This window comes from Eptatretus burgeri, chromosome 9, assembly GCF_056783735.1.
Source record: "Eptatretus burgeri isolate ZD-2024b chromosome 9, Ebu_testis_v1, whole genome shotgun sequence".
Taxonomy (NCBI): domain Eukaryota; kingdom Metazoa; phylum Chordata; class Myxini; order Myxiniformes; family Myxinidae; genus Eptatretus; species Eptatretus burgeri.
The window spans coordinates 36,223,380-36,234,677 of NC_140969.1; the positions used below are offsets into that span (position 1 = coordinate 36,223,380).

General features: G+C 41.7%; 1 long non-coding RNA gene across 3 annotated transcripts; it reads left to right on the plus strand.

Annotated features, from left to right (window-relative positions):
- Positions 1-5,147: 5,147 nt before the first annotated feature.
- LOC147019902 (uncharacterized) lies at positions 5,148-11,018 on the plus strand. Of its 3 annotated transcripts, none has more exons than XR_015061567.1 (4): positions 5,148-7,620; positions 10,249-10,437; positions 10,630-10,708; positions 10,833-11,018. It is a non-coding gene; the product is annotated as an uncharacterized LOC147019902 (long non-coding RNA). The 3 variants fall into 3 exon arrangements; XR_015061568.1 differs by having other exon boundaries at positions 5,148-7,524; XR_015061566.1 differs by lacking the exon at positions 5,148-7,620 and having other exon boundaries at positions 8,389-10,437.
- The last annotated feature ends 280 nt before the right edge of the window (positions 11,019-11,298 follow it).

Consider the following 11,298-nt stretch of genomic DNA (forward strand, 5'->3'; position numbering starts at 1 on the left):
ACATGAAGGTATGTGTTGCCAAACCAATTCCATGTTCCCCGCTCTTTGGGCTGGAGTCGAATGTCAACCATTTGTTTGTTTAAGGGTGGTTAAAGGGAGAAAAAAAAGGTGGGTTGGGGTTGCGATGGGCTGCAATCAGATAGTGTTTTGAACTTGGAGTGGAATAAAGGAAAAGCAAAGAATGTAAAGGAAGAATATTTGGAGTCGTTTTAATAATACAAAATTGAGGTTCATGGAAGAGACTATATTGACTAAAGATAAAAAGATAATGTGACAGAAGAGACTATATTCTGTCTTCCACCATCTCCTATATGACCCCCCCCCCCATCTGTGATCTGTCGTCCCTCCCCATATTTCCGCAGGGCGCTCAAGGTCCACCAGCAACCCCCTTCTGGTGAAACTACCAAAATCAAGCACACCTTCATTCTTTCATTCCTCCTTTTTCCTGCCTTTGAAACAAACTCCCACATGCTCTTCAATCCCACTCTCCCCTCCAGGGCTTCAAGGCAGCTGTTCACCACCATTTCAGATCACCATCCCCCCACCCCCAAATCCAAAACCATGATCTTTTCTACCCCCGTTAACTCTCCCCAAGCCCACCTCTTTACAACTTTCCTGCTTTTCCTTCCTCATTGTTTTGCCGTATTGTTTTGTTTTGAGATTTTGCTGCTGTATCCATATTGTTCCCCCACTGTGTCCTCTGCTAACCCTCATTTTTCCCCACATCCTTTATTTCTCCACCTGTCCCTCTATTTTGTCCTTCATCCCTGCTGTTGGTGTATTTCTGCCCTTTCTTTCTGCTTTTCTTTTTGTTCTGTTACATTCTGACCCATTCTTTGTTGTAGCTTGACGAGCCTCAACATTGTATACAAAAAAACACCATTGGAATATCTCACGACCAAGCCGAAGCACAAGGTCTATTGCTTTCACATCACACACAGGTCAGTCATCTGTGTTTCTTTTTTCCCGACATCTTCTCCAATATTGCTCCTCTTGCTCTCTCAGTCCCATGACCCTCCATATCTACTTCAGGATACATGCCTTCTTCTATATTCCCCTTCTAGTTAAACTTCCAAAATCCAGGCTGACTCTACACTTCAACTCCTTGCTACTCTCATTGATGGACCACCTCCCAGAGGTCGTTCTTTCCCCCACCATATTTAGTCATCTCCCATTGTGACCCCTGATCTTTATTAACCACATTAACCCTTCCCAAACCAACCCTCCTATTTGCTGGTTTCAGTGGATCATCCCCTTCTGTTTCTCTCTTCTGATCCTGTTCCTTTATTCCCTTGTTGTTTGTATCCAATTGCTGCCCTGCTACTCCACTGTCGATTTTACCTTGCTCTTACATGAGCCTGGCTGTTGTAGAGAATAAACAAGGTGGAGGTTTGTATTTGGATTTTTAGCTTGGATTTTGGGAATCTAACCAGGAGGGGGTTATGCGGAAGAACACGTACATCTTGGAGGACCTGAGGAGGGTCTAAGAGCTGAGAAAGCAGAGGAAGCAAGATCAGAAGAGAGGTCACCGACCTGCCCTTGATGTGAGAGAAACAGATCTTGTGCTTTGGTTGAAGTGTGAGAAATGCCAGAAGTGTTGAGAACTTTTGATTCCATAGAATCCAGAAGAGACATATGTATGTCAGGTGGATGCCAGCCCATGTAGGGGGGAGTAGTACTCTATATATTTGGTAGGCTGTGATTACATCTGATTTTAAGAGCAATTACTTGAAACATCAGAGAATGCTGAGTTTGCAACTGCCTTCAGAGGTCAGATTTGGTATATGGTCAGCCATATAGGAGAGGTTGTTGCTGACGTGATGCTTTTCGGCCCCTACAGCTAAATATCTGGGTACACCACCATGTTCTTTTGACCATCACTCTCCCCCTTTATCTTCCATCCCATTGCTTTCCAACAAAGCCCAGCTGTGCTCTCTTCCAGGAAAGCCTCACATATGGACATGTGTAATCAACATTGCCATATGGATCAAAACCTGACTGACAGAGTAATCAGCGATAGCTTCCAACCAATTAGCAAAAGCAAGTCTGTTATTTTGTGATCTAACTCAATTTATCTACCCTGGTGAGGTCTTGCATCATTAAATTGTCAGTCCTGTTGTGTTTTTGCTTTCTTTACTGACAGATACAGCGCCTTCAGAAAGTATTCACACCCCTTGACTTTTTCACATTTTGTTGTGTTGAAGCCTGAATTTAAAATGGATTCAATTTAATTTTTTTTGTAACTGATCTATACATAATGACCCGTAATGACCAAGTGGGATTTCTTTTTCATAAATTTTTACAAATTAATTGAAAAGTGAAAAGCTGAAATGTCATGCGTCAATGAGTATTCAACCCCTTCACTATGACGCTCCAAATTGAGCTCAGGTGCATCCAATTTCCTTTGATCATCCTTGAGATGTCTCCACAACCTGATTGGAGTCCACCTCTGGCCAATTCAATTGATTGGACATTATTTAGAAAGAAACACACCTTTCTATATGAGGTCCCACAGTTGACAGTGCATGTCAGAGCAGAAACTCCACTACAAAGTCCAAGGAACTGTCCGAAGAACTCCGAGATAGAATTGTGAGGAGGCATAGATCTGGAGAAGGGTAGAAAACAATTTCTAGAGTGTTGAAAGTTCCCAAGAGCACAGTGAGCTTCATCATTAGGAAATGGAAAGAAAATGAAACTACCCAGACTCTTCCTAGAGCTGGCCGTCCAACCAAACTGAGCAACCAGGCAAGAAGGACTTTGGTCAGAGAGGTGACCAAGAACCCAATGATCACTCTGATAGAACTACATTGTTCCTTGTTTGAGATGGTAGAACCTGCTGGAAGGACAACAATCTCTGCAGCACTTCACAAATCTAGGTTTTATGGGAGAGTGGCCAAACGGAAACCACTCCTGAGAAAAAGGCACATGACAGCGTGTCTGGAGTTTGCAAAATCGCACCTGAAAGACTGAGAGCATGAGGAAAATATTCTGTGGTCTGATGAGAGGAAAAATTAACTCTATGGCCTGAATACAAATTGCTACATCTGGTGGTAACCAAGCACAGCTCATCATCCAACTAACACCATCACTACCATGAAGTATGGTGGCGGCAGCTTAATGCTATTGGAATGATTTTCAGCGACAGGGGACTGGGAGACTTGTAAGGTCGAGGGAACAATGAATGGAGCCAAATAAAGGCAACTACTTGAGGAGAACCTGCTTCAGAGTGCAAAAAGCCTAAGACTGCAGGAAAGATTTACGTTCCAACAGAACAATGACCCCAAGCATACAGCCAAAGCAAAACTGGAACGGCTTCAGAATAAGAATGTGAAAGTCCTTGAGTGGCCCAGCCAAAGGCCAGACTTGAATCCCATGAAGAATCTGTGGAAAGACTTGAAGATTGCTGTTCACCGACACTCCCCATCCATCTTGACGGAGCTTGAGAAAATCTGCAAGGAAGAATGGGAGAAAATCGACAAATCCAGATGTGCAAAGCTCATACAGACATACCCAGGAAGACTCGAAGCTGTAATCACGGCCAAATGCGCTTCTACAAAGTATGGACTCAGGCGGTTGAAGACTTATTGATACAAAACATTTCAGGTTTTCATTTTTAATTAATTTGGGAAATTTCTAAAAACGTTGTTACTCTGTCATTATGGGGAATTTTGTGTAGATAATTGGCAAAAAATTTATATTTAATCCATTTTAAATTGAGGCTGTGACGCATCAGAATATGACAAAAGTCGAGGGGTGTGAATACTTTCTGAGGGCACCATACGTGTGTTACATCACACATTAAACAATTATTTCTTCCTTTTCACAATGTAAACATTCTTTAAAATCACGTCATTTCACATGTCGTTATTGCTTGTCTCTACCGAAATATAACTTTCATCCTTTTTCCCTGAAGATTTGCTTTGCGATTGCCCTGCAGTCCACAATGCTCGACATTCATCTGACTTTTGCACCTTGTGACTATTTTCCTTGTTTTCCCAGGGAAAAGTGATAAGACCATTGTTATTATATCAAAGACTACTTCTCAAGTTCTGTGCTAAACCAATAAACCAAGACTACTTGTCATGATAAACCAAGCAGTTTTTCAAGGAGACCTTTCAGCATTGTCTAGAAACTCTAGATCTATTCGATTACAAAGGTGTGTCGCCACATCTAGGTGTCTGCAGTTTTAGAAAACACCAATTATGACTCAGGTATGCATAAATGTTTCTATGTAATTGCTTTCAGCCTCGGAACTTTTGTTATCCACAACTCGTACGGTCAAATCAGCATTATCCGTTTGTCTCTCCAGATATGCTTCCATGTTTCCTCGCAATCAGTGACAAATTTCACGTCATTCCTTCTTCCCCTGGCGTTTGCTCTTTGTACACCGAGCCAGCATGTCAAAACATCTTATTCATGGCTCGATTAGAATCCTGTGACGTTTGGAAGTCGGTGTTACGTGCACTTACATCTGCATGATGGTGTTCGGATGAATATAAATAGAAACGCAGCCGATGAACAGGCTTTCTCGTCTTCAAACCTGGACTGCAATGTTTTCATCCTTAAATGCCTGTACACCGATTTGAAATAGATTACAGTTTACTGACTTTCGGTTTACTGTAACAGTTTACATGTCAAAGAAACATTACTATTGTTTTAGTGTTAACTTTCCTTTGGAGTCAGAGCTGTAACTTTATTCTTGCCAGGTTCAAAACTGTATCTGCTTCCATATACAACTCACTCATCCCTCCCCTCTGCATCCACTCTTTTTTGTTGTTGTTCACTTTGCCCTCTCTTAGATCTTTAAAGTATAGTTCACAAATTCCACTCCAGCCATTAGAGTGGAGTATATATGTAATTGCTTCGTAGATTGCGATTCTATGTGAGGAGCGGTGAAAACTTTGTGGAACAAGATACTCGCAAAAGACAAAGGATCAATATCTAATATAGTGGGGGCAACTTAGCATAACAATTGTGCAGTTTGTGAGGAAAGCACCAAATTTGGCACACTAGTAGCCTATCATATTATGAACAGATTTGGATATTGGGCCATCTCAAAAATTTTGATGGCAGTGGAAAATGGCTGCCACAGCCATCAGCGGCTGAATTTGAGATGGCCCAATATCCAAATCTGTTCATAATATGATAGGCTACTAGTGTGCCAAATTTGGTGCTTTCCTCACAAAATGCACAATTGTTATGCTATATTTAGCTAACTTGCCTCACTAATAGGGGGGGGGGCACAACTTTCCTTCACTTCTGGTTCGTTATGGTCGCTGCCATTTTATCATGGTGGGATCAACACATTCGCAAGGAGGTGAAGGTTGTTAAGATTTTCCAAGTAGTAGAATGACATTTTGGTTGACCACACTCAACAAAAATTACAAACAGCATATCACGGCTCGCGGTGCCATTCACATCGTCGCTAAAGTGTTAATTTCACCGTGCTAAAATGGATGGCGATGGCTGTTACAAACCGGAAGTGATGGAAAGTTGCACCCCTCCCCCCCCTTCCTCCCCGGGTCATGTTTTCATGTTACTTCCTTCATATGTTTCTGATTCTTGTAGTCGCTTGCATGGACACACAGTGAGAGGAATGGCAACCAGACCAGCAGAGCACGACATATCGAGTGAACAGGCAGGATATGATTGATCCCTCTGTCTTGGCAGGGAAGAAAAAAATATCCTCATGGTTGTAATTTTGAACGTGGTTAAAAAGTTTTAAATGTACTAGTTTGAGGATGTGTTGATGAAACGTTGCCTCCTGACAACCCATAATGGAGCTCTCTTTGCACTGTGGCTGCAACCACCACAAGACGGTGTGTCTGAACGTTGACCTGCAATTGTTTCTGATTTTATCATACAGCCAGAACCAGTTCTCTGAAAATTCTGAAAACTATTTTTATTTTTAGACCAAATGCAGTTGTTCCAAAACACTGTCGTGTTAGCAGTATTATTTTTCATGATGCTCGGGCTTCTGATTACTTCAAACGAAGCACAAAACCAACCGCCATCTTCATATGAACCATCCTCTCATCATACACCTGAGTCTTCACGCTCGTACAAAAGTGAACCTAAAGAATAAACAACAACAACAACAACAACAAAAAACAACACAGCTTTAAATTGTCTTCAAGAATATTTTCATATCTCGAACTCTATATTTACCACGATTACTTCTTATTTAGAGGAGAACAACTATCTATACCAAAATGAATCAGGGAGCTCATAGAACACCTTACCCAGTGCAGTGTTGAGAGAGAGAAAAATGACATGGGCGGGGTCTGCAATCGGCAAATCTGATTGGTCGAGACGATGTAAAATGACGTAATATTTTGTCCAGGTACTGCCGAACTGAACGTTTGTGAAAGTGTCAATAAGGCAATTTGTGTTGTTACAGTGGTGAAGTGGATAAATTAGTTTAAATAAAATAAATATTTTAAAGGTTGGAGCAAACAAAAATTCGGAAGTTTACCATCATTGACGCAGAATCTTTTACACCACCTGATTGAACACATTACATGGCTACTTCGTGCGTGTTGTTTGGCTCATTATTGACGTCCTGAAAAACAACGTTTCCTGTTTGGAATGATGTTCAATTTTACTTGACTGCCGGACAGGCATATTATAGAGTCAAAGAAATTACAGTACATCTCGCTCTTCTCTGTGCATGCATCATTGGGAGAATTCAGAGCCAAAATACTGCTAAACTGCGGGTTGGTGGTCCGATTCATGGTCTGATTCGTGTTCCAAATATAATGTTCAATTGAAATCAAGTTGTTCCTCGATCATAAACTGACGTTTTTGGACAGACAGACAGACAGACAGAAAGACAGACAGGAAGCCCTTGAAATATCCATGAACTATAGTACAATAACACTTATAATACATTGTAGTAGAACATCAACTGGAAACTCGACCTGTGTTCACAGTCCACCACACAGCACTAGTGGACAAAATGAAATACTAAAAAAAACCAAAAGAGAAGAGAAAAATGTGATTGCAGAAATTAAATGTGTCTCTCAATGTTTTCCTTTAAGCACAAACTTTGCCAGGAATTCCTTCCCTTGTTGATTGTCATCGATCAAGGAAGGCGACAACACGTCCCACTTTTTACTCTAATTATGACATCAAAATTGACGAGCACACAAACTCAACCTGTAAATATACCCACATGTTGGTTTTATTCACAATGACATCTTCAACTCATCATTGCTTGAATTCTCATGAACTCTATCAAAGTGAGAAATTAATAAACCAACTTTGTAATATTTTTCTTAAGCAAGTTTTCATGGGTTTTTCAAAATCCTTGCAAGAGTTTGATTGAGCAGATTGATGCAAGTGCACTGGTTCATGGCCATGACAGCTTCCCGCTCCATAAATCACGACAACACAAGTAGGTACAGCAGTTGAGCGCAATGACGAGCATCTTGGTCAGTGGGACAGGCCACAGATTTGATTTGTGAGTGAGATCAGAGCCAAATGAGGCGTGGGGAATGCATTACACATTTCAGGTCATTACAGGTAAGGCATGTACAAGCGATGTTTGCTGCATGCCTCGCTGAGCCTTGCGACTGCAGCTAGATTTTTTTTTACTAAAACAGGGCCCTTCACCTGAAGGTTTGTAACATTTAACTGAGCATATTAGCTGTCAACCATGAGGAATGAATGAGACACCAATGGAAATTGTAATTTACAACTTCAATTCTCCACGTATAACCCAACCAATTATGAACAGTCAACAAAGAATATCTTCCAAACCACTGACTCATTGACTTTCTCACTCACTAATATAATGCTTACTGCTTTCTGGGTGGGATAGAAAGCTGAAATTTTGCAGACTGAGATAACTCGAAGCCAATATCCCAGTAAAAATCAAAACGCTATCGGAAAATGTCCATAAACGAAATTACCCGGGAATAAATGTCGGCCTCGCTCTGCTCACGGTGGGTTATGTGATCCAAGACAATGGAACTTACACAAAAACTGATTGCTAGGCAACGCTGACATGTGCCTCTTATATTATAACGTTTCCCATATTTACATGAAAATTACCATACCTTTGTTTACATTTTCTAAAATTACATTAAAACTTTTTGTAGATAAAGTTAAGGTTTGCGGATAAGCGAGAACACAGAATGGATCAGGATGCAACAGAACAAAAGGAACAGCACAAACACAGTGGAAATACCAACAGCAGGGTTGAGGGACAAAATAGATGACGACTTGGAAAAATATGGGATGTGAGGAGGAATGAGGGGAAGCAGAGGACGCATGAGGTGGACAAGATTGGTATCAAAATAAACTCTCAGGAAGGGCAAACTGGAAATGTGGAGGTTGGGGGGGGGGGGTGCGGTGGGGTGAGTTGGTTTAAAGGGGGTACAAAAGATTATGATTTGGGATGGGGGGTTATCTGAGATGTTGGTGGTGAACAGCTGCTGTCTTGAAGAGATTAATGAGATTGAAGAGAATGTGGAAGGTGATTCCATAGGTGGGGAAAAAGAGGAACGAATGAGTGGAGGTGAGCAGTGATTCTGGATTATGGGAGTTTCAATAGACGGGAGCTACTGTTGGACTGGGTGTGTGTTCTGCAGCTACAAGACAAAGAAACCACCAATCTGTCAATGATGGTGAAGGGATAGGCAAATAGACTCGGCTTCATCGTGAGAGATTCCAATGATCTTCAAAGCCTTTGTTTCCATGGCGTCAAGCTGAGCAAGGTATGAGGCATGGGAGCCAGCCCAGAGGGGAGAGTAGTACTCCATCGAGCTGCAGATGTCAGCCTTATAGGTGGACAGTAGTTCAGGTGTGCAAAGGAAGGACTTTGCAAGACGAAGGATGCCCAGTCAGCATCTGGCTTTGGAGGCCAATTTTGTAATGTGGCTTTCCCAAGAGAGATCATGGCCGAGAATGAGACCCAAGATTTTGAATGATTGAATCTCTCGGAGAGGGTTGTTGAGAAAGTAGATGGAAGGCTTTGCAGAATGGTCCTTTCAGAGAGAGAGAGAATGAGTGTGAGATCTCTAAAGATTGAAAGACGTATTCCTGGTGTTTGACCAGTTTGTGATTTCGTAAAGGTCTGAGGAGAGGGAAGAGGCTGCTGCCTGTCTGTCAGAAGGATGGGAGATATTACAGCACAGAGTGGACATTACAGCACAGCATATTACAGCACAGAGCTATTATATATTACAGATATATTATATATTACAGCACAGATATTACAGCACAGAGCTGAGTCATCAGCACAGAGATGAAGAGGATTTTTGAGAGAGTCAGTGAGATCACTGATAAAGATTCGGAATAGGATGGGGCCGAGAACACGACCTTGGGATACTCTTCTCTAGCCTTGACAGGGAGAGGAAATGATAGGGTCCCATTGAGAGCCACATGTTGTTTACGAGAGTAGAGGAAGTCAGTAATCCAAGAGTGGAGTTGGCCTTGGTTTCCATCGCTCGACAGTTCGGAGAGCAAGACAGGATGCCAGACTGTATCAAAAGCTCAAGATATGTCCAGAGAGACGGCCATGATGTTATGTCTGATATTGAGGGCTTCCATCCATCATTGGGAGAGTTGAAGCAGCATGTCCAAGGTGATGATTGGAAGTAAGCTAATTGGTCTGTAGTAAAGAGGATCCAAGTAGATGATAAATTCAAATGAATCTTCTGGGACACATTCAAATGAATGGGGAAAAGGGAAAAACTTTATGACTCAAGCCCCAAAAGCTCAAAATAGGAGACATTTTCTCCCCACCTATCCCCTTTCACCTATCCCCCTCCATTTTCTCCCCACCTATCCCCTTCCCTCCCATACAAGCAAATGTAAAATTGAGACGATGAAAGATTGAGACTTACTGATTAAAGCACTTCTTCCCCCAAACATAATCACAGTCCTTTTATATTTTCATTATACTCAAAGCAAGCTGTTTTAAAATGAGTCAGTCTGGAGTCAGCCAAGTTCCCTCGCCCGAAGCAAAAATGCGACTCATTTCCTATGTGAGACACACCCTGAAAAACCCATTGTTTTCACACTTCATTGACGTCATCAACTTGCCCTATTTATTGCTTCGTATGCTCGGGCTTCGTATGTTTTATTTAGAATATGGAGCATTCAGATTATTACTACAACCTTGCAGATCAATCGTTTTCACAAGATGCAAGGTGAGATCCTTGAACCCATTCATTATTTGTTGTTTTATACATAATTAAATCACTATACAACCAATAATTATTGTGTGTCTTTTTCTCACAGGTTGTCCCCAATAAGAACATCGTTGATAACTGATCTGGAACATGAGTTATTTGAATTACACGACGAGTGGCTAAAAATGAACGACTTCCTTGAAGACATTCAATCGTTCAGAAGAGAATTGAATGGCGTTTTTCTCGGCTGGCAAGAAATTCTCTCACGTCCTCTGACCTTGAATGAGTCGAGTCAAAGGTGAGAAATTATCCTTCTGTGTGTCTGTGTCTTTATGTCTTTGTCTCTCTCCCTCTGTCTTTATAGTGTGTGTGTGTGTGTGTGTGTGTGTGTGTGTGTGTGTGTGTGTGTGTGTGTGTGTGTGTGTGTGTGTGTGTGTGTGTGTGTGTGTGTGTCTTTGACTCATTATTATTTTTATTTTTTATTTTTCAGTTTAAACACCTGTCTGGATGAACCAAACACACAACTTAATCTTCTGGAGGAATCTGACACGACACTCTATCTTCTGGAGGTAAATGTTATATTTATTATTTTATTAATATGATAATATACGATATATACAATATATATATATAATATATTAATATGATAATCTTTATAAACCTTAATTGTTCTTCACTCTTTGTTTTGAACAGAATAGGTTGACCGAGTTTCAAAACCAAAACAAACCATCAAACTGCTGCGAAATAAGATTTTGTTCAATGTTATTACTTTTGTTTAATTATAAATGCTTTCCTTATAATTATCTGATTTTGAATTATAAGAAAAGAATAAAGGAGATGAAAAAGGGGGGGGGGAGGGGGGTAGGTGCGCTCCCCCAATGACCCACCACCCCCTCCCTCATCCCTCTCTCCTCCCCTCCCCGTGTGTGTGTGGGGAAGGGTGGGGTGGGATGAGGTGGATGGTGGGTCAAAGGTGGGGGTGCACAGGGGGTGGGGCTTATGTGGGTGGGTGGATGGGGCTTGTGTGGGTGAGGCTTGTGTGGGTGCGTGGGGCTTGTGTGGGTGGGTGGGGCTTGTATGGGTGGTGCTTGTGTGGGTGGGGCTTGTGTGGGTGGAGCTTGTGTGGGTGAGGCTTGTGTGGGTGGGGCTTGTGTGGGTG